Here is a 23082-nt window from a genome sequence, read left to right on the forward strand (position 1 = left end):
AGGCAGAAGGGTGCTGGCATCTGAGATCCAGCGAAGTTCAGTGGCTCCTCCCTTTCTGGGCGTGTCGACTCACCTCCACGGAAGGCTCACGGGAAGGCAGACTCCCCGGAAAGCTCACAGGAAGGCAGGCTGGCTGATGAGCCGCACCAAGGGTGAAATGAGGCCGGAAATGCAGGACAGCAGAGTAGAGAGGCAGAAGGGTGCTGGCATCTGAGATCTCATATTCCTTATTCTTATGTTATTTTTTGTGTATACTGAATGTTCATTTTGTATTCTGCCCTTTCCCACACCCCTACAAAGCTCTTTTTTACTCCTTAACTCTCTAACCCCCTCTCAAACATCACTAACCTACATTAATCTTTTTAACTTCAGTAGTTTACAATCCTAATCACAGTCCAAAGCTGTGCATTGTGTGTGACAACCCCAAACTGTTTCAAGATACATAAAATGGACACGTATTTCTTTAGAATATTTTGTGTTTTTTCTCTGACAGCTATAATTCTTACTAAATGTTGTCTTATACAGTGATGATTCTAACCACTTTTTATATTCTCTTTTTGAGCTGTTTAACAAGAAATTTTGGTGGAAGAGTCCCCCAGTTTAATGCTTATGATTGAACCATGTCATGGGAATCATTGGAATTGTTCTTATGGCCCCCATATGCGCCAATAACACCACGTGGCATTGCTTCTTATTTGCATAGGCACATTAAAATGGGAAAATACTATACATACAAATAAGATCCTATCTAATAGAGATTGGAACACACAAATTTTGTAGTGCAAAGGGACCTTACACCCTGAACATTAACATAACGACCTGGCACAGACCTTAGAAGAAAGGGCATAATCCATTCTCCCCTGAACCAGGGAAGCCATCCACGAAACATCCAGGCTGGTCTATAACATCACCTGGAAGCAATCCTCTACCACGGAAGACCTACACTGCTCAGACTTCGACCTGCTCAAAAGAGACTTCCCTTAACACTGAGAAGACTTTACAAGAAAAAAACACCTGAACCAGGGAAGCCATCCACAAAACATCCAGGCTGGTCTATAACATCACCTGGAAGCAGTCCTCTACCACGGAAGACCCTACACTGCTCAGACATCGACCTGCTCAAAAGAGACTTCCCTTAACACTGAGAAGACTTAACAACAACAACGACCTGCTTACAGGACAGGGCTCCCTGCATTGCCCTTTGATTGTGAGGTGAAACGAGAGGACGCTCCACATCCTGACTTCAATGTAGGATATGCAGATTCCAGGATCTTTAATACAGAAACATGATACCAACAACAGAGACTGTGTGAAAAATAAAAGTGTATTGGCATTACAGACAATGTCTTGGATTGGACGATCTAGCTTGCCTGGAGCCTAGAGTTGGTCTTGTGCCAGGAAACTTCAGGGGTCGGGTCTCTTTGTATTTAGGCCAAGGTTATTTCTTTCCATGTCCCTCATATTTTGGTGGGCCTATGCAAACAACAATTGCCACTCTAACACCATTTTTACTGTGCTCCTTTGACTCTAATCCTTAAAAAGAACTCACTTAAAATTTGAGGTTAACTTAAGCTAATATGCATGTATATGGAAATGTAAGAAAATACTATGCCTGTAATGTTTAAGGAATTACGTAAGTTTTATGGCTTTGGATTGCCTTGTGTGCTGTTAAGAAATATTATAATGTGTTACAATCTGGGGACTTGAGGGACAAAGTAATTGTACATGGATTCTGTCTTATTTATCTTAATGTTCTTTGGCTGAAATTTCAAAGTTAAGATATCAGCAAGGGGACTTCTGAGAATTATGTTATGGGTGATTGTCCTTCCACTATAACTTTACCTTGTCCTCTTTCTTTGCACCCCTGTTCTCATAATCAAAAATAAAAATTTAAAAAAAAATGATCAAGAAACCAACAAAGAAATAAAAGGCAAAGCACTGGAAGGAAAAATCCAGTATCTAATGAACAAGGACAAAAGAAACAATCTAAGAATTGTGGGTATAACAGAAGGGGAGAAAATAGGGAAAGGGGAAGAACAAGTAATCAGGGAGATAATAGCAGAGAACTTTCCCACACTCTGGAAAGAAACTTCAGTGCAAATCCAGGAAGTGAAGAGAGACCCGAATAAAATAGACCCTAATATACCAACACCAAGACATATAGTAATCCAAATGGCAAAAAACAAAGAGAAAGAGGAACTCCTTAAAGCAATAAGGGAGAAAAAAACCTCAAGTACAAAGGAAGGGACATAAGAATCAAACCAGATCTCCCATTTGAAATAATTCAAGCAAGAAGACAGTAGAATGACATATTTAAACGACTGAATGAAAGAAATTTCCAACCTAGGGTCCAATACCCAGCAAAACTATCATTCATATGGGAGGGCAGACTAAAAACATTCTCAAACAAGAACGAACTAGAACTATTTGTGCAAACAAAGCCAATCCTAAACAAACTACTCAAAGACAAATTACACAATCCAAACCCCCGATTGTAACAACAACCACTCCACACAACACAACTGCACAACAGTCCTCTCTCTCAATAATCTCCCTAAATGTTAATGGACTAAATTCTCCCATTAAAAGACACATTGTAGAGAACTGAATTAGAAAAAATAAACTGGACTTCTGCTGTCTGCAAGAAACACACCTACAACTACAGGATAAGCACAGGCTTAGAATAAAAGGATGGAAAGTAATTATTCAGGCCAATGGAAAATACAAGGCACTGACAGAACTTAACAAGAAAAAAAATCTAACCCCGTCAAAAAATGATGAGAAGAAATGAACAGACACTTCTTCAGAGAAGAAATACAAGTGACCAACAGACACATGAAAAAATGCTCTACATCACTAATGAGATGCAAATAAAAAAATTAGGTACCATCTCACACCACAGAGACTGGCAGACATCACAAATAACAAGAACAATCAGTGCTGGCAGGCATGTGGAGAGAAAACTCTCATTTACTGCTGGTGGAAATGCTATCAAATCCAGCCTTTATGAAAAACAATATGGAGATTTTTCAAAAAAATGGAAATTCAGTTTCCATATGATCCACCTACACCACTCCTAGGTATTTACTCAAGGAACACAAAAACACAATACAAAAATGTCTTCTACACTCCTATATTCATTGTAGTGCTCTTTACAATAGCCAGAATCTGGAAACAACCAGATGTCCTTCAACAGATGAATTGCCAAAGAAACTGAGAGATGAAGTCATAACATTTTCTTATACATGGATGGACATGGAAACTATTATGCTGAGTGAAATAAGTCAGAGGGAGATAGATAGACACAGAAAAGTCTTACTTATCTATGGGATTTAAGAAATATAAAAGACATTATTATAATAATATCCAGAGACAATTGAGATGAGGGCTGGAAGGACGATCCCACGATATGAAGCATACCACAAAGACTGGTTGTAGAATTAATAAATAAGAGTCCTTGTTGGTGGTGGATGATGGTGGATGGAGTGGATGGCGAGGCCTTTCTTGTCCTGCATGGTGTTTGCAGCTTCTTTGGATTGTCGGGTCTGAGGGTTCAGGATAATGGCAAGGAAATGATCCACAGTAGTCATGAAGTTTTAGAGACAAGATTTTATTACAAGGCCCTAGCCACCACGTGTTGCTTCTAAGCTAACCTTTTAAGCAGCCTCTTTCAGCTTCCCTGTCTCTATCCTGCTTCTGCTCTCTCCATCCTGCCTCCTTCTCTTCAGGTATCTCCTACTGAATCTCTCTGAATACCTCTCCTTCACCCTCCCCCAGGCCTTAATTACCAACCTCAAACCCCTCCCAGCTGTGGGCTGGTCTGACCATCAGTAAGATTAGCATTTGTCCTGGGGAGGGGTAACATCTCCAGGTTCTTTGTTTCAAAAAAAGAAAAAAGAAAGAGATTCAAGCTTTTGTTTTCCTGACTTCCACCAACCAAAGGTGGAACCCTAATATTGCCCAAAAGCCACAAAGTCTAAAGTATAATTAAAATGTCATCCTTTTCAATAAACAAAAATTTTCTGCAAAATACACCTGTAGTTTAAAATTCTTTCTTTATTTTTTGGGGGGGGGTCACACCTGGCAGCTCTCAGGGGTTACTCCTGGCTCTATACTCAGAAATCACACCTGGCAGCTCAGGGGACCATATGGAATGCCGGGATTCAAACCACCGACCTTGTGCATGAAAGGCAAGCACCTTAACTCCATGCTATCTCTTCGGCTCTGTTTAAAATTCTTTTATTTATTTATTTATTTGGTTTTTGGGCCACACCCTGTGATGTTCAGGGGTTACTCCTGGCTATGCACTCAGAAATCGCTCCTGGCTTGGGGGGACCATATGGGATGTCGGGGGATTGAACCGCAGTCTATCCTATGCTACTGCTTGAAAGGCAGATACCTTACCTCTAGTGCCACCTTCCCGGCCCCCGTTTAAAATTCTTAATGCTATTTACCAAGTACTTTTATCCTGGAACATCATTAGTTCTTTCATTAAACTTCCCTAAATAAAATTACAAGAACATTTATACAGAAAATACAGTTTGAAAACAGACTACTACATTAAAATACACCATATAAATTAGACAATTAGGAACATTAATTAAGGAAAACTATAAAACACTTAAACCAGCAAGAAAATGACACAACGGATTAAGAGATAACCTGAAACAGTTCAAATGCTGGAAGTTTTAAAAAATCAACTCAGTTGGGCTTCACTGTTTTCTCCCCTTTTAAAATATTTTTTCTTTACCATCACCAAGTTTGTAGAGATGTAGATGAGCTCTGAACTTCTAGGGCAGGTGTCTCAAACTCAATTTACCTGGATACCGCAGGAGGCAGAGTCAGGGTGAGGCAGGGCCGCATAAGGGATTTCACAAAAAAAAAAAAAGTCCTCAAACATCATTATTAACAGTTTTAATTATTTCTTCAGAACATGAAAAGAACATTGAGTGAAGATCATGAACAGTTCTTCTGAACATGGCATCTTTTGCCTATTACTTGCTGCCAGAGACTTGACAGCACTTCTCACAAATCTGAACCACATTTGGCTTTAGAGAGGAAGCAGTTGAGACCCTCAGTATGGCTTGAAGATGATCATCATTAAGTCTAGACCTGTACTTTGACTTATTGAAGTTCAATGTGGAGAATAACTTTCTCCCAAAAAGGCACATGGTGCGCTTGAATATTCGGAAAAGTTCAGGGAAACTCTCAAAAATTGCCCATGCATGTCTGCTTTGCCACTAATCTCCCTGAACTTGGCTTTGAGATCAGAGTTGCATTGCAGGTCAATGAGCTCCATTTGAAGCACAGGAGGAGCATCTTGCACATCAAAGGAAAAGGGGTCCACAAAACTTTGGAAAGTGGCTCTGTGCTTTTTGAAGTCTGCAAATCTGTGATCAAATTCCTTCTCTAGCTTAAAAATAGCATCAACATATTTCTCACCACTGAATGGTATGCCTGCATCCACAAGTTCCTTGCATGCCGGGAAATGGAAAAGGTTTGTCTGAGAGAACTGGGATTTCCATCACACAAGTTTTGTGGAGAATACTCTCAGGTTGTCATAGGCAGCACTGATAAGCTGCCCTGGGCCTTGTAACATCTTGTTTAGTCCATTCAGCTTATATGTGATGTCAACAAGAAAAGCTAAGTCCGTGAGCCATTTGTGATCACTCAACTCAGAAACAGCATTCTCATCCTTCTCCATGAAGGCTTTCACTTCTTCTCTCAACTCAAAAAATATTTTCAGGACATTTCCCCTGCTGAGCCAATGTACCTTGGTGAAATAGAGCACATCTCCATATTCTGACTCCATTTTCTCCAAAAAAAGCACGGAACCTCCTGTGCTTTAAGCCCCTGGATCTGATTTGGTTGATGCATCTCACAACAACAGACATCACATTGTCACATGGCAGGCGTTTACTGCAAAGGGCCTGCTGAATGGATAATGCAGTGAAGAGCAATGGCCTTCTCTACACCCTCCTCTTCAAGTTTTTTTGAACAAGTGCCACCAGTCCATTTTTCCTCCCTGTCATCAATGGCACTCCATCAGTTATTATTCCAACAAACCTTTTCCATGGCAAACCTGCATTCTCAATGACATCACACAGATGCCAAAATATCTCATTAGCAGTGGTCTGGCCATGCATTGAAATTATTGTGAGCAGCTCCTCTGTCAATTCAAAATTGCAATCAACACCACGAACATAAATTGGGAGCTGTGCAGTGTCTGTTATATCTGTGCCCTCGTCAAGAGCAACTAAGTATGCATCAAAACATTTGGCTTTCTCACACAGTTGATGATAAATGTCACTTGACAAGTCAGAAATGCACTCTGCCACAGTGTTGGCAGAAAGGCTGATTTTGCTAAACTGACCTTTCTTTTCTGGACAGATCATACTTGCAGCCTGTAACATGCATTTTTTTTTTAACAAACTCTCCTTCTGTGAATGGTTTCCCTGCCTTAGCAATCATCTCATAACCAAGCAACTAGCTTCAACTGATGCAACATTCTTTTTGGTTGCTTTCTTGAAGAAATATTGTTGCCTTATTAAACATGCTTTAAGACTGGCAACTTGTGTGGCTCTCTCGTTTCCTTGATATTTTGCACATTTCTCATCATATTTAGTTGAATTATGGCATTTCAAGTTGTATTCCTTGTGCACTGCAACTTTCTCTGAGCAAATAAGAGATGTGGGGATGCCCCTGTGCTCAACAAAGAAATACTGTGTCTCCCACTTTTCCTGAAATTATCTGTGCTCGTCATCAATCTTTCTCTTCACTGCAGGCTTTGATGAAGTCATGATGAAAGTATGACAAAATCTAATTCTGTAATAAACCTCTCTTTCTTAGGCCTCCAATAATGCAAGGGACAGCGGCAGGAGCAGCGGAAATGACGTCTGCACTAGGCGCAAAGTATTCACAATTATTTGCTTACCGAATATTCGCAATAAAAATCGCATTAGTGGGGCCGGGTAGGTGGCGCTGGAGGTAAGGTGTCTGCCTTGCAAGCGCTAGCCAAGGAAGGACCGCGGTTCGATCCCCCGGCGTCCCATATGGTTCCCCCAAGCCAGGGGCGATTTCTGAGCACATAGCCAGGAGTAACCCCTGAGCATCAAACGGGTGTGGCCCAAAAACCAAAAAAAAAAAAAAATCGCATTAGTAAGAAAAAATCGTATTAAACATTTGCATACCCCGAACAGAACTGCTCGGGGTATGCGAATGTTTAATGCATCTTTTTCTTACTAATGCGATTTTTATTGTGATTACTTGGTAAGTGAATAATCGCGAATACTGCGATATTTGAAGGCCGGCTGCCGTACAGAGGGCCGCAAACTGCCCGTGGAGTTTGAGACCCCTGTTCTAGGGTGTGCTGGCTGGCCATGTGGCTTAGCTCCACAGAATCCTGGGCTGAGGGCAGTCCCAGTTGGAGCCCTGTGTGCCACCTCTTGCCTGCTTGGGAGCTCCCCTGCTGAACCCCAGGTCCTGCAGGTGAGAGCCACAGTGCACTCCTCTAGCTTGTCAGAAGGGAGGTTGCTTTACAGTGAATCTCGCTGAGAAAGTGGTTGGTCGCCTACTGCCGCCCCAGCCTCTCCTCTGGAAGCTTTTAGCCACTGTGGTCGAGCATCTGGCTGTTTACAGCAATTAAGGTCTTCTGAACCGAAAGTCTAAAATTTCCAAAGACGAATCAGTCGTCATCCAAATACCAGTCTGCTATCAATAATGTCTTTTCTTCCTGGCCTTTTTCCAAGTGGCCTCTATAAGTCCTTGCAAATTGGGAGACCATGGTCCTTGGAAAAGGCCTTTTTTTTTTTTTAGCAGAAAAGTCGCAGTCCTAGGCCTCTAGGCTTCTGGAGGGAGGTGCTCCAAGCTTTCAGCTCCAATCCTTTACTGACCCTTCTGCCCCCAGAAAGGGATCTGCCATATTTAGAAAAGGCACCACGAAACGAGAGGACACTCCACATCATGACTTCAATGTAGGATATGCAGATTCCAGAATCTTTAATACAGAAACATGATACCAACAACAGACTGTGTGAAAAGGGTGTTGGCACTACGGACAATGTCTTGGATTGGACGATAACTTGCCTGAAGCCTAGAGTTGGTCTTATACCAGGAAACTTCAGGGGTAGGATCTCTTTGTATTTAGGCCAAGATTATTCCTTTCCATGCCTCTCATATTTTGGTGGGCCTATGCAAACAACATTTGCCACTCTAACACCGTTTTTACTGTGCTCCTTTGACTCTAATCCTTAAAATGCACCCACTTAAAATTTGAGGTTAACTTAAGCTAATATGCATGTACATGGAAATGTAAAAAATACTATGCCTCTAATGTTTAAGGAGTTACGTAAGTTTTATGGCTTTAGATTGCCTTGTGTGCTGTTAAGAAATATTATAATGTGCTACAATCTGGGGACTTGAGGGACAAAGTAATTGTACATGGATTCTGTTTTATTTATCTTAACGTTCTTTGGCTGTAAGTTCAAAGTTAAGATATCAGCAAGGGGACTTCTGAGAATTATGTTATGGGTGATTGTCCTTCCACTGTAACTTTACCTTGTCCTCTTTCTTTGCATCTTTTGTTCTCATAATTCAAAATAAAAAAATTAAAAAAGAAAAAAAGAAAAGGCACCACGTGGCTGACGTTTTTGGGCTCACTCTTACTGAATAGAGCCAAGATTAAACACAAGAACAGGAATCTCACCATCATCACTGTCTTCTTGGGCCCTGAGTGCTCAATGTTTGAGCACCAGTCATAGAATTAAATAAATTAATAAGAGTCCTTGATGGTGGTGGATGATGGTGGTGGATGATGGTGGATGGAGGGGAGAAGCCTTTCTTTTCTTTTTATTTTTTCTTTTTATTAATATCTTTATTTAAACACCTTGATTACAAACATGATTGTGGTTGGGTTTCAGTCTTGTAAAGAACACCCCCCTTCACCAGTGCAACATTCCCATCACCAATGTCCCAAACTCCCTCCTCCCCACCCCACCCCCGCCTGTACTCTAGATAGGCTTTCTATTCCCTCATTCATTCACATTGTTATGAAAGTTCTCAATGTAGTTATTTCTCTACCTGCACTCATCACTCTTTGTGGTGAGATTCATGTAGTGAGCTGGAACTTCCAGACCTCCTCTCTTTTGTCTCTAAAAATTATTACAAGAATGTCTTTCATTTTTCTTAAAACCCATAGATGAGTGAATTTATTCTGCATCTATCTCTCTTCCTCTGATTTATTTCACTCAGCATAATAGATTCCATGTACATCCATGTATAGAAAAATTTCATGACTTCATCTCTCCTGATGGCTGCAAAATATTCCATTGTATATATGTACCACAGTTTCTTTATCCATTCCTCTATTGAAGGACATCTTGGTTGTTTCCAGAGTCTGGCTATTGTAAATAGCACTGCAATGAATATAGATGTGAGGAAGGGATTTTTGTATTGTATTTTTGTGTTCCTAGGGTATATCCCTAGATGTGGTATGCGATTCAATTTCCAGTTTTTGGAGGAATCACCATATTGCTTTCCATAAAGGTTGGACTAGACGGCATTCCCACCAGCAGTGGATACGAGTTCCTTTCGTGAAGAGGCCTTTTTCAGCCAGGCCAGGCACCTGCACCTTGTTTGGCCTGGTGTGTCTGAGTGTTAAGGGTAATGGCGAGGAAATGACCCACAGCCAGTCAGTAGATTTCAGGAGGCAAGCGGCTTTATTGTAAGGCCCTAACCACCATGTGTGTAGCTTACATGGCGTCTAAGCTAACCTTTTAAGCAGCCTCCTTCAGGTACCGTGCATCTATTCTATCTCTATAATCTCCCCATGCTGCTTTCTGCTGATGCTTCTTCTTCTTTTTTTTTTTTTTGGTTTTTGGGCCACACCCAGCATTGCTCAGCAGCGTTACTCTGCTCAGAAATAGCTTCTGGCAGGCATGGGGGACCATATGGGACACTGGAATTCGAACCAACCACCTTTGGTCCTGGATCGGCTGCTTGCAAGGCAAACACCGCTGTGCTATCTCTCCGGGCCCGATGCTTCTTGATGAATCTCTTGCTGAATCATCTTTCTTCACCTCTCCCCCAGGCCTTAATTCCCAACCTCAGACCCCTCCCAGCAGTGGGCTGGTCTGACCATCAAGTAAGATTAGCATTTAGCCTTGGGAAGGGGTAACAAGTGGTAAGTGCAGTTAGAGAAATAACTACACTAATAACATTCATGACAATGGTAATGAGTGGGAAAAGTAAAATGCCTGTCTCGAAACAGACAGGTTGTGGGGGAGGAGGGAGATGGGGGCATTGCTGGTGGAAATGTTACACTGGTGGAGGGGAAGGGTGCTCTTTTTATGACTGAAAACCAACTACAAACATGTTTGTAATCATGGTGCTTAAATAAAGTTTAAAAAAAAGAAAAGTTTAGTGAAGGAAGACTGAAGAATGAACCTTTCCTTTCTCAAAGCTTTTCCTCAGGCTTTTATTAGCAAGAACCAGACCACACCCCAGGGTGGAGAAGAAATACCAAGTAGGGAATAATACAGTAATCCCATCTCCAGATCACACCCTAGGGTGGAGTATGAATATTGATTAGGGTAGGACCAGTAATCCAACAGGCTGGCCCTTTCACTCAAGGGGCATTCCTGAGACAAAGATGATATAGCCACAGAAACAGGGAATCCACCACGCAGGACTGATTTCCACATTTGGGAGAAGAGGACGAGTGGTCAGAGCTGGGGATCCATGGCTCAAGAGTCTGAAGGTGTTTGGTTTTCATGGGGGGAGAGAGAGCAAGAGTGGGGATAGGGAAAAGGAGGAGGTGTGGGGATAGAAGGGGATAGGAGGGAGAGTCAAGGGTGGGAGACAAGTAGGGAAAAAGATGGGAAGGAAGTGAGGAGGGTGGTAAAAAGCATAGGGAAGAGGGTGAGGCGAAGGAGGAAGCAGAGAAGGAAGGCAGTAAAAGGGTGAAAGGAGGAAAGGAAGGAGGGTGGAGAGGAGAATGGGGAGGAAGATGAGGGTAAAGAATATGATAGGAAAGAGGGAAAGGAGGATAGTGGAAGAAGGGGGAAGGAAGGTGGATGGAGGGCAGGATGGAGGGGGTGAAGGAGGATGGGAAGAAGGATGAGGAGGATGGCAAGATAGGTGGGAATGAAGATGGAAAGAGGGTAGAAAGGACAATATGGAAGAGAGTAGGGAGAAGGTTGGGGAGGAAGAGAAGGAGGGTGGAAAAGAGGAAAGGGAAGAAGGTGACGAGGAGAGGGAAAGAGCCTGGCACCAGCTGCCCCTTAGCCCAGAGCATTGGCCTGATTTGTTCTAAGGTGAAATGAAGTGGAAAGTCACCTGCTGGGCCCTTGCACATGGCCACCGCCTGGCCACCATGCCTTGTTCCTTGTTCCAGAGGAACAAGCCCAGTCTTTGCCCCTAGACTCCGGAGAGTGGAGGACCTGCCCTGCTTTCATTGTATCAACCAGTGTCCCCCAAAGGCCTTTAACCCCAAACTGCGTCTTCTGTCATCAGAAACAAAGTAAAGCCTGTAACCAGCTCCCCCTCAAAGAGCCCCATCCAGGACAGGCTCCATTTGCATGTCCACCACACATCTCCAACTTCCTGCCCTTGACCGTCCTGCCGGTGCCCACACACTCCCAGGCCCTGGCACAAAGCTACTCTTCTGGTCCATGTTTCACCAAGTGAGGAGGTCCTGATGCTGCCAGAGCTCTGAGCAGCCCGAAACATGATGTCAATGTCCATGAACTGAAGGAGTGTGCTTAGAGCACTGAGGCGAGAGGGGAGGGGTTATGGAAGGATCTGGGTCTGTGTGTCCCTTCCTCTCTCTCTTACCTTCCCTCTCCCACCCCTTCTCCACACCTCTAAAATGATGCAGATCTGGCAGGTGACCCCACATACAGTTCTGTCCTGCCCCATCAAAGCACACATGCAACTGTCTGGGTGTAACTGTTGAGTCACAGCAGTTGCCTAAGGTCCTGGGCTGGGCTTGGCCCCTTGCACTCATCTTGGTTCTTTCTCATGAAATCTGGGTGCTCTATTCTTGCAGCACAGCAAGCAGAAGGCTGGAAGTAGAAGCGTCCTTTCTGGGTACCCAACTGCCTCCCCAACCACCCTGCTGGTACTGGGAGCTGAAATGGCCTTTTAAGGTTTCGCATTCGCCAAGGGCACTGTTAGTGGTGAGCCAGCAGAACTGGTCATGGGATTGGAGCTCTAATCCCTGTTTGACTGTTTGCAGTAATTAAAGTGCATTTCCTCTCATTATACAATAAATACTAACCACTTCTTACAGCTGCAGATGTGGGACACCTCTCAGCAGAGTTCCATCCCCATATGGGAGAGGAAGGAAGGAAGGAAGGATGAAAGGAAGGAAGAAGGAAGGAAGGAAGGAAGGAAGGAAGGAAGGAAGGAAGGAAGGAAGGAAGGAAGGAAGGAAGGAAAGAAGGAAGGAAGGAAGGAAGGAAGGAAGGAAGGAAGGAAGGAAGGAAGGAAAGGAGGGAGGGAGGGAGAGAGAGAGGAAGGGAGAAAAGGAGGGAGAAAAGAAGGAAAGAAAGAAAGAAAGAAAGAAAGAAAGAAAGAAAGAAAGAAAGAAAGAAAGAAAGAAAGAAAGAAAGAAAGAAAGAAAGAAAGAAAGAAAGGAGGGAGGGAGAGAGCAAAGGAGGGAGGGAGGGAGGGAAGAAGGGAAAGGAGGGAAGGAAGGCTGCTTAAGAGTGAGAATAGAATAAAGTGTTTCTTTATTGTTGGGTTTTCTCTTTTCATAGATGAGATTTTGTTCTCCACCCTTTCCTTTGAGAGAGAAATGGAAGAGAGAGTGAATGAGGAGACACACAGGAAGTTCGGTGCCATTATCTTCACCATCTTCCCCATAGCAACAAACATGAACAAGTCTCACACTGGTCTAGGACTAGCTGGGGGTGGGTGGGGGTGTGATACAAGGAAGGTTTTTCTCATTCCACAGGCATCCCTGAGGCTCTTCTAGGTCCCCCAAGACAGAGACCTTTACTCCCCACTGAGTCCAACTGTGAGTGCAGCAAATTCACTGTGGTGCGGCTGAACACTACAAAGGCTTTGCTAAGGCGAGGGAGGACTGCAGGTGCAGTCCACCTGGAACAGACCTCTCCCTCATGGCAAAGCTGGTGCAGTAGGTCTAAACATGGAATAAAACATGAACATTTTTTAGAGCCAGAGTGATAGCACAGCAGGGAGGGCCTTTGTTTGCTTTGCACACCACTGACCTGGGTTGGAGTCCCAACATCCCATAGGGCACCCTGAGCCTGCCAGGGTGATTCTTTAGCACAGAGCCAGGAGTGCCTAAAAGCACCCAAAAAAATAAATGAAAAGTTCATTGACAAGGACTCATCATCCACATTCTAACAAACCTTCAGGAAACTTCTGCTTGATGAGTCTTAGCATCACATCGTATGAAAGGAGAATATTCTCAAACATAAAGAATGATTATATAAAGGGGTCTTTGTTCCCCCCATTGTTAATACCTTCATCACACCTGAATTTCTTCATCTCCTTTAATCCAAAAGAACAAAATTATACTGATTGCATGCAGAAACATGAAAATCTTCTCTTCCTTTAGAACACCAGATACTATAGAAAACATAGAAATACAAAACAATGTGAGATTGATCGTGATTTAAAACCAAAGTTATGGTGGTTAAAAAAAATGCTAGGCCAACACATAACAGTTTGATTACTATTCTTCTAAATGGGCCAATCAATGAGTATTTCAAATTTGTTTTAAATTTCCTTCTTAATCCACTAAATAAGAGAATTTCGTGGGGTTGGGGGATTGAAGAGGGTATGAGAGTTTTAACTGTAAACTTGGAGAAATCCACCCTCAAAGCTCCTGCTTCTGACTTGCGTGACTGCAAGCATGATCTGGAACTCCCCTTCCTTCTGGTTTCCTATTGCAGGCACATTAATAACGAGAGAGTGTGTGGGTCGATCGGGGCTGCCCAGCCTGGCCAACCCCTATTTGCCCACAGCTCAGCCTCTGAGCTGCAGCCTTCACCATCCTTCTTGCACCAGCCTGTCCCCAGGTCTGGGCACATAGTAACAAAGAACAAAGAAATGGACCCAAACTCCCAGTCTCAGCTGCTCAATCCTAACAAAATGAGCAGAGACTAAAGCTGCAGAGAAAGTCCTTGGTCCAGAGTGAAAGACAGGTACCATGATACAGAGATTCTGTATCTGGTAATAAAGGAGGGAGAACTTCTTGGAGAAGGAAACAAGGGTGAGGGTACAAGAGATAAAGCCAATGGGATGGAGTGTGGTCATGCATCAGGGGCTGGCTCAAGAGACCTGTGCTGAGTGTGTGTGTTTTGGGGGAGGCAGACCCCATGACTCCCATGAGCACCCCAAGACTTGAGAGTATTGCCATGAGAATTGGTGATGCTGCTTGAATGTGAGGTGCAGCCTGATTCTCACAACCCTCTAGTCTTCTGCACTAGAATAGTCAGTATAACTGGAATCTTCCCCTGCATGGTGCTTCATCATGGCTCCTGGGTTCAACTCATCACAGGGTTTCCCTGTGGAACCCATCCAGGGGTGGCCTTCTTTCATGGCTCAACTATCTAACTCCACCACATTCCATAGATTTGTGTATCCAGATGTTAGACATTTGGAGACGTTGTACTTCTGGGATCTGGAAAGTGAAGCTGCCTTGAATGTTGTGTGCAAGTTTCACAAACACATATATGCATCCATTTCTCCTGGGCAGGTTCTCCCTGCTGGGCCAGGTGGCAACTTGGGGGCTTTCCTCTGACCAAGAGTGCACTTGTTTCTAGAAGCCACGCCAGTTTTCATCCCCACTGGCTGAGCCATGGTTCTCTCGTCCCCCTATACTGTCTCCAAAATATGTATCTTTTATCTTGGACACTTTTCATGTTGTTGTTCGTTTTAGGGCCACATCCTGCAGTGCTCAGGGGCTACTCTTGGCTCTGCACTCAGGAAAGCAGAAATCACTCCAGGCAGGTTTGGGGACCTTATGGGCTGCTGGAGCTCGAACCTGGTCTGCTGCATGCAAGGCGAATGCCCTCCCTGCTGTACTATAGCTCGACCCATCTTGGATACTTTTATGTTTTTTATTTGTTTGTTTGTTTGTTTATGAGCCACACCTGGCAGTGCTCAGAAATCACTCCTAGCAGGCTCAGAGGATTCCCATGGGATGCTGAGGATTAAGCCTGCATCAGCAGCATGCAAAGCAAACTACCTACCCTCTGTACTTCAGCCCTGCATCTTGGACAATTTTAAGAGAGACTTTTGTCCAGGGAAGTTTCACCTGTGCAGAAGAGCCATATCTAAAAGTTTGTTCCAGAACCAGGAAGAATATGACAGGAAACCTCACAATGTAGCATGAACCCAATGCATGATGACTGCAAACCTACTTCCCAAAGAGCTACTCTGCTGGGGTGACCATTAACCACCTGTTAACTTTCATTCAGGTGAATAAAAATGGAATGAAATGAAACGTCCTATTGCTCAAATACACTGGTCCTGTTTCAAGAGCTCAATAACCATACAGGGCCAATGGCTACCATGTTGGGTGTGGAAAGTGGAACACATTTCCTTTGCTGTAGAAACTCCCCTCTGCAGCACCAAAGAGGAAAACCAAGGGACCTGGTGTATCACAGGTCCATCTGACTGGCTATACAACTCTGTCTACCACAAAAGACTGTGACAAGGGCTCCAAATTTAGAGGGCTGCTGGGAATAAGAAAGGGAATGCACCTGAAATTTGATGTAGAAACTAAGGGATTAGATTAGACCTGAATCCCATATTATATTATATTATATCCATTAAACATTAAAGTCATCCTTTCTCTGCCTGGAGACCCAAACACCCAAATCCTGGAATCTGGGGTGAAAAATCCCACACCTTCAAAACCAGCCTCTTCCTAAAAACTCAGGAGCTACAGAAGATGATCAACACCCATGCATCTCTCCAAAAAGGATTTATTGGGCTTGTGTGCTCAATAACTAGCAGCCAATTAACATTCCTCCACTTCCAGCATGTTTGACCTGAGACCCAAGGGACTCCTAAGAGAGAATAGGTGCCCTTCCAGGCAGCAGGGTATGTTGCACACAAAGTAGAGATGCCCTGGGATGTTAGGAGTCAATCTCTGGAGAGCAGAGCAAATATAAGGCTTCACACCACATCTCAGTGTCATTATTATTCAGACACTAGAAGGATCCATTGTGAAATGTGAAATGCCATTTGTCCAGAAGGCTTTCGTGAACATCGCCATATCCCTAAAATCACCATGGTGGGGACTGAAGAGGTAATGCATTGAAGAGTACATGCATGGCCTGTAGGAGGACCTTCATGGAGCCACTCCTGAGCATGGGACTGAAGGCAGCTCTACAGCACCATCGGGTGAGACCCAAACCTCTACCCCGGGGCCGGAGAGATAGCATGGAGGTAAGGTGTTTGCCTTTCATGCAGAAGGTCATCAGTTCAAATCTGGCTTCCCATATGGTCCCCTGTGCCTTCCAGGAGCAATTTCTGAGCATGGAGCCAGGAGTTTTCCCTGAGCACTGCCGAGGGTGACCCAAAAACCATACACACACACACACACACACACACACAAAAAAAAAAAACAAACCTCTACCCCAATTCCATTATGATTCCACACTTAGCCACAAATGCAGCAAGATTTAAGAAGCATGACAGATCAACCATCCAATACACATAAGTCCAAGTTTGCTATGACTAATTTAGATGTGAAAATGATTCCAAAGCAATTTAGAATTGGGTGGCCCAAGCAGCACCCACCATCTTTCTGAAAGCTGCAAACTTGGGGTGAAAGATCAATACCTTTTTTCCATCACTTTGATTTTGCACATTTGCTCTCTGTCTTCCCCACACCAGGGGCTGCCCAGCAGTGGGCAATCAAAAATGGCCGCTTTGACCTATCTGAACATTCTACTGGAGTCCTGGGGGAATCTTTTCCCAGGAGTTTCCTCTTAAGGAGAACCAAGTCTCTCAGAGACAGAAAGGCAGAGCCTCTGGTCTCTGTGCCCAGGGGCTGTGCAGGCATCATTGGGCATCACAGTTCACAGGGGCCTGTGTGTTTCCCTATTGCATTAATATTAAATATAAACAACTAAGTCCTAGGTTGGGGTGAAGCCTTTCTTAGCACAGTGCCTTTACCTCTTCCACCAGCGGGTCTGAAGGTCCAGGATAATGGCGTAGAAATAATCACAAGTCAGTTAAAGTTTCATTGGAATCAGTTCAGTTTATTCCATGGCCCTATCTGCCATGTGCATTTCCTCACATGGCTTCTATACTAAGCCTTTTCCAAGCAGCTTCTTATCTGCTGCTTCTCCTTTGGATCTCTTCTGTCTCTCCAACCTTCCCCCAGCCAAACTTTATTATTTTTTATTCAAGATACCCTGCCCATCCTATCCTAGGTGTGGGCGGGTCTGACCATCCAGGTGATATTAACATTTCAATAGAAAGTTTAGGGCATCAGGGGAAGGAGTACCTCACATTCCCCATCCAGTAACATGGAGAATCTACAGGTTCCTGCATCCCAGCTTCCCCTAAGACCCTTAAACCAGCACAGCTCATGTCTAGGCAGAAAGGACTAAAGTAGTCTCTAACCTGAGTGATTATAAGTCCTGGAACTTATTTTCTATAAAATGACTTCAATAACCATAGTCTAGTAAAGACTTGGAGTAAGACTATAAAAAAGAAACTCCAAACCCTGTTATCTAATCTCATACTTTAAATTTCCTGAAACTTTCTCCTCCAAACAAATCTCCTTAAGATTTCTGTTCTGCACCAAACATCTTTATTAGCTTTGCATTCTTAGTCATCAGCTAAGAAAGACATTGTGAAGGGCCTGACATGAGCCTAGACACTGAGAACAGTCCTAGGTCCAAGTGCTAGAGAATTTTTCATTCTGAGAGCAGAGAAGGAAGGTGAGAATAGAGTGAGGTTCAGCCTCTGTGTTCCCCAATCACAAATGCCCAAGCCCCATCTTGTTCCCTAGTTTCTATCTAGTTCTCAACCATCCAAATGCCACCATCGTCATTGATATCTAAGTGCCAGAGGACTTATGGGTGTGGCTCTGGATAAAGAGAAATGTTTTCTTCTGGCTGTGAGACCAATGAATCGACACTGGCAAGACATGTGTAGGGTAGTGCCCTGTGTGGGCAGTTTCCAGGAGGCAGTCATGTCGGGATTCTCTACTTTTCTAGATCAAGCAGGTTCTGCTCCCCAGCCTGAGTTATCTATCAATTCTGGGGGTTAAAATTAACTAGGAATGTGCTTATGCAAATCTCTTTTCAGAAATTTGGGGCCAGAACTCGGGGCCATATTCTCAGAGAGTCTGTCAAATACTCAAGGGACCAGGGACCAGTGACTCTGGGGAGAGATGTTCAGTACTCAGTTGAAGATGCTTCATGAGCCCAGCAGGGTGAAACCTGAGGGCAAAACTCACCTATTAATCATTATTTTATTTTTTGGGGGAGGGAGGTCACACCTGGCAGTGCTCAGAGGTTACTCCTGGCAAGCTCAAGGGACACTATGGAATGCTATAGCTGGTAGGCTATATGCAAGGCAAATGACCTGCCTGTTGTGCTATCTCTCAGGTACACCATTCATGATTCTTTTTTTTGGTTTTGTTTTGGGTGGGGGTCACACCCAGTGGCATTCAGTGGTTACTCCTGTGTCTCTGCATTCAGAAATCACTCCTTGCAGGCTCGGGGAACCATATGTGATGCTGGGAAACTAACTGGGGTCTGTCTGGGGTTGGCTGGGTGCAAGGCAAATGCCCTACTGCTGTGCTATTGCTCCAGCCCCCATTCACCATTGTTTAGGGCTCCAATCACCCTGCTGAGCATTTGGAACTAGTGTTTGCGGTGAAGCTGGAATAGAAAACTTCCTTAGGAGAAGATCCAGAGACAAGAAGGTCTTTGAGCGCCCAATGCATGGAGACAGTACTGGTCCCTCAACCCGGCTAAGCCACTCGCTGGCTCCTGTCACTCACGCATCCCCACAGGGCAGGGCATGGATGGGTGAACCCCCCTCCTTCCTCCCTTGCTGAGTGATCCATCTCCATCCCCTTAATGAGCCTCCACTCAGCTCATTGCCAGCCTTGTGGCAATCTGACTGCTGGGGCAGAACCTTTGATCCCTGCCCTTTGCTTATGTCTCCTCCAAACTGAATCTCAGACAGAAAGAAAAATCACCAAAAGGGTCTCCTTGTTGACCCAGTGACCCTGCCCGGGGCCCCAGTAAAGTGGAGGAGTGACCTGGCTCTCTGCTGCCAGTGTCTTTGCAAACCCTTTTTATTTTGCCTGGAAAACCACCAGATGCTTCAGTCCTGGGACCAGGTTTCTGCTTGGTCTGCCAGGTCCCATTGAGAACAGCAAACCAGAGCAACTCTGATTCCAGCCCTGACACATTTCCTCCTGTCCGGCAGAAACCGGCAACCTGTGCAGGCATGAATAGAGGACAGATGATGCTGACGGCAAGGTAACTGGTTGCTGGGACTCCCCCAAACCTCCTACATCCCACCCCAGATTATGCCATGAAGGGAAATTGCTTCAAAGAGGGTCAGATGCCAGGAGTTGGGTCTACTTGTCTCCCAGGGGACTGATGAGAAGACTCTTTCAGCAAGGACAAGACATCTTCCTTCCTCACAGCAAGACAACACTTCTGGCCCCGGCTCCTGCAAGTGTGAGATCTTCCTGGCATGGTGACTGGACTGTGGCTTAAGCACCACCCTGTCTCATGGTCACCTGAGCCTTGAGCACAGACACACTGATACCCATCCCACCCACTCTCCATGAAGCACTGCCCCCAACACAGTCCTCACAGCTGGGGGTTGTCAAGCTCTTGGCTGGGACCAGGGGCTGTGGGTAAAGCCTCCTGTCCTCATCTGGATCTTGGACTTCTCTTTGATTTGCTTCCACATTTCACTGTCTCCAGAGATCTCTGTGATGAGAGGCAGAGAAAATTGCAAAGGAGGAAAAGAGAGAGGAGGGAGAGAAAATAAGAGAGAGGAGAGAAGTTGGGAAGAGAAGAGAGGAGGAGAGGAGAGGAAGAGAGGGGACAGAGGAAAGGGAGAGGAGAGGGGAAGGGAGGGAGAGGAAGGGAGCTCATCAGTCACCCAGTCTGTGAGCAGTAAAGGTCAACGTATGCCAGTTTTTATTCAGTCTGGCCGCAGGCACAGCGATGCTTAATATTTATTGAGTGGCCATAATGGATGCGGCGCCTTTGCTCCTGGCAAACAGCCCTCGGAAGGGACAGAAATTGCTTTCCTCAGGGAAAAGGTCTCTTGCAGGGAGACCTGGGGACTCTGTGAGCAGGAAGAGGCTTCATTACCATATTCCACCAAATGGATGCAGCCCTTGGTCTCAGGGTTCTGAGACAGGCCATCCAGGGCATTTAGGTATTAAACAACTTTATGATGCACATCTGAAAATCGGTGGAGAGCATTTATATAATTGGTTTTGACTCAGGCACTCATCAAGCAGGCCAAGTTTAGCTTTTGGAAGATTCCTAGTGTCATCCAAAATGCAAACACAGCTCCTGCTGGAGTTGCCTCATGGAAGGAGCAGGCCACTGACATATACCTGCATATATGCGATGGAAGCCAAGTCTGTCACTCTGTTGTAGCCATGTAAACAACTATGAACCTGTCATCCCACACCTCAGAGTGCCCAACACAGCCAGATCCCCCCAACCCAGTGTCCAACACAGCCAGGCATCCCATATATCATAGGGTCAATACAGACAGGCCCCCCATAACCCAGTGTCCAATACAGCTAGTTCCCTCCATACCCCATAGTCCAGCATAGCCAATACTCTACCCCCAAAGTGTCCAACACAGCCAGGACCCCCAAACCTCATAGTGTCCAACACAACCAGCCCCCTACCTCCATAAGTCCACCCACTTAAATTATTCAGGCAGTGGTACTCACTGAAGTTCAAATCTGCATCTCACTGATGCTCTGTGACCTGAAAACTCTTTTCATCTATTCTTGGCTATGGAAAATCCTCTTCTCTTTAAATATTTGACCCTTATTTAAAAATAGGGTGTTGGGGTCCAAGCAATAGAATACCAGGTTCGATCCTGAATATCCCCTATGGTCTTCTGAGCACCATCAGAAGTAATTTCAGAGTTCAGAATCAGAAATAACCCCTGAGCATCGCTGGGTGGACCTCCAAAAAGAAATTAAAAATCCAACACCGACCCTTTGACCCTTCACCTTCTCCAGTCCCACAAAACCGAAACTGACAACTCCTAATCATGTGTGAGTGCATCTCCATCTACATTGGCTAGGCTGGTGTCCAAATTGGCAATGCCTGGTGGGAGCTTTATGCCTGGAACACAGCAACCAGCCTGATGGCCTGATGCTCAGTGACAAGACCCTCGAGGGAGGAAATGACTCTTTCAACACCTTCTTCTGTGAAATGGGCACTGTCAAATATGTACCCAGGACTGTATTTGTAGACCTGGAACCCACAGTCATTGATGAAATTTGCACTAGCACCTACCACCAGCTCTTCCACCCTGAGCAGCTTATCACAGGCAAGGAAGATGCTACCAATAACTATGCCCGTGGGCACTACACTACTGGCAAGAAGATCATTGACGCTGTCTTTGGACCAATTTGTCTTCACAGGTGCATAGGTCTTCAGGGCTTCTTGGTGTTCCACAGCTTTGGCAGGGAACTGGTTCTGGGTTCATTTCCTTGCTGATGGAACATCTCTCTGTCAATTATGGCAAGATGTCCAAGTTCAAATTCTCCTTATACCCATCCCTCAAGATTTCCACTGCTGTGCTTAAGCCCTACAACTCCATTCTCATCACCCATGCCAATCTGGAGCACTCTGATTATGCCTTCATGGTGGACAATGAGGCCATCTTTGACATATGTTGTAGAAACCTTGATATTGAGCACCCGACCTACAAGCACCTGAACTGCCTTATTAGCCAGGTTGTGACCTCCATCACTGCTTCTCTCCGATTTGATGGGGTCCAGAATGTTTATCTGACAGAATTCCAGACCAACCTGATGTCCTACTCCTGAATTCATTTTCCTCTGGCCACATATGCCCCTGTCATTTCTGCTGAGAAAGCCTACCATGAACAGTTTTCTATTCCAGAGATCATCAATGCATGTTTTGAGCCAGCCAACCAGATGGTGAAGTGCGACCCTTGCCATGGGTAAATACCTGGCTTGTTGCCTGTTATACCATGGTGATGTGGTCCCCCAAAATTCAATGCTGCCATTGCCACCATCAAGGCCAAGCACAGCATCCAGTTTGTGGACTGGTGTCCCATTGGCTTCAAAGTTGGTATTAATTACCAGCCTCCCACTGTGGTTCCTGGTGGGGACCTGGCCAAAGTACAGTGAACTGTGTGCATTCTGAGCAACACCACAGCCATTGCTGAGGCCTGGGCTCACCTGAACCACAAGTTTGATCTGATGTATGCCAAGCATGCCTTTGTTCACTGGTATGTGGATGAGGGCCTGGAGGAGGGAGAGTTCTCTGAGGCCCGTGAGAACATGGCTGCCCTTGAGGATTACGAAGAGATTGGAGCAGATAGTGCTGATGGGAGGATGAGGAAGAAGAATATTAATCTGTCTTCCATTTTTTCATTTCTGTTTTGAATTTTTTTGTTGTCCACTGATACTTAACTGTTAATAAAAGTGTGATTTTTTTTTTTTTTTTTTTTTTTGGTTTTTGGGCCACACCCGTTTGACGCTCAGGGGTTACTCCTGGCTAAGCGCTCAGAAATAGCCCCTGGCTTGGGGGGACCATATGGGACGCCAGGGGATCGAACCGCGGTCCGTTCCTTGGCAAGCGCTTGCAAGGCAGACACCTTACCTCCAGCGCCACCTACCCGGCCCTAAAAGTGTGATTTTAATTGCAAAAATAAAATAAAATAAAAGGGTTGTTTTTCTTTTTGACTTACAGAAATTTTTCATCTCTTCTAGATGTTGGATACGAAGCCTTCGTTAAATCTAATTATCTGTCACATCTCTCCATCCAGCCACCTGTCATCTCTGCAGTCCACCCCTGCCCCACTCTGCTCTCTAGCTATCAAAATTAT

At 44.7% G+C, this 23082-nt stretch overlaps 1 protein-coding gene and 1 pseudogene across 2 annotated transcripts in view; one reads left to right on the forward strand and one right to left on the reverse strand.

Annotated features, from left to right (window-relative positions):
- Positions 1 to 23082, reverse strand: part of C17H10orf90 (chromosome 17 C10orf90 homolog) — a 155574-nt gene that overhangs the window by 98574 nt on the left and 33918 nt on the right. The gene's annotated exons all lie outside the window — the stretch shown is intronic.
- On the forward strand, positions 21271 to 22608 carry LOC126033613 (tubulin alpha-1C chain-like; annotated as a pseudogene).

The sequence above is a fragment of the Suncus etruscus genome, chromosome 17, assembly GCF_024139225.1.
Source record: "Suncus etruscus isolate mSunEtr1 chromosome 17, mSunEtr1.pri.cur, whole genome shotgun sequence".
NCBI classification, from domain to species: Eukaryota; Metazoa; Chordata; class Mammalia; order Eulipotyphla; family Soricidae; genus Suncus; species Suncus etruscus.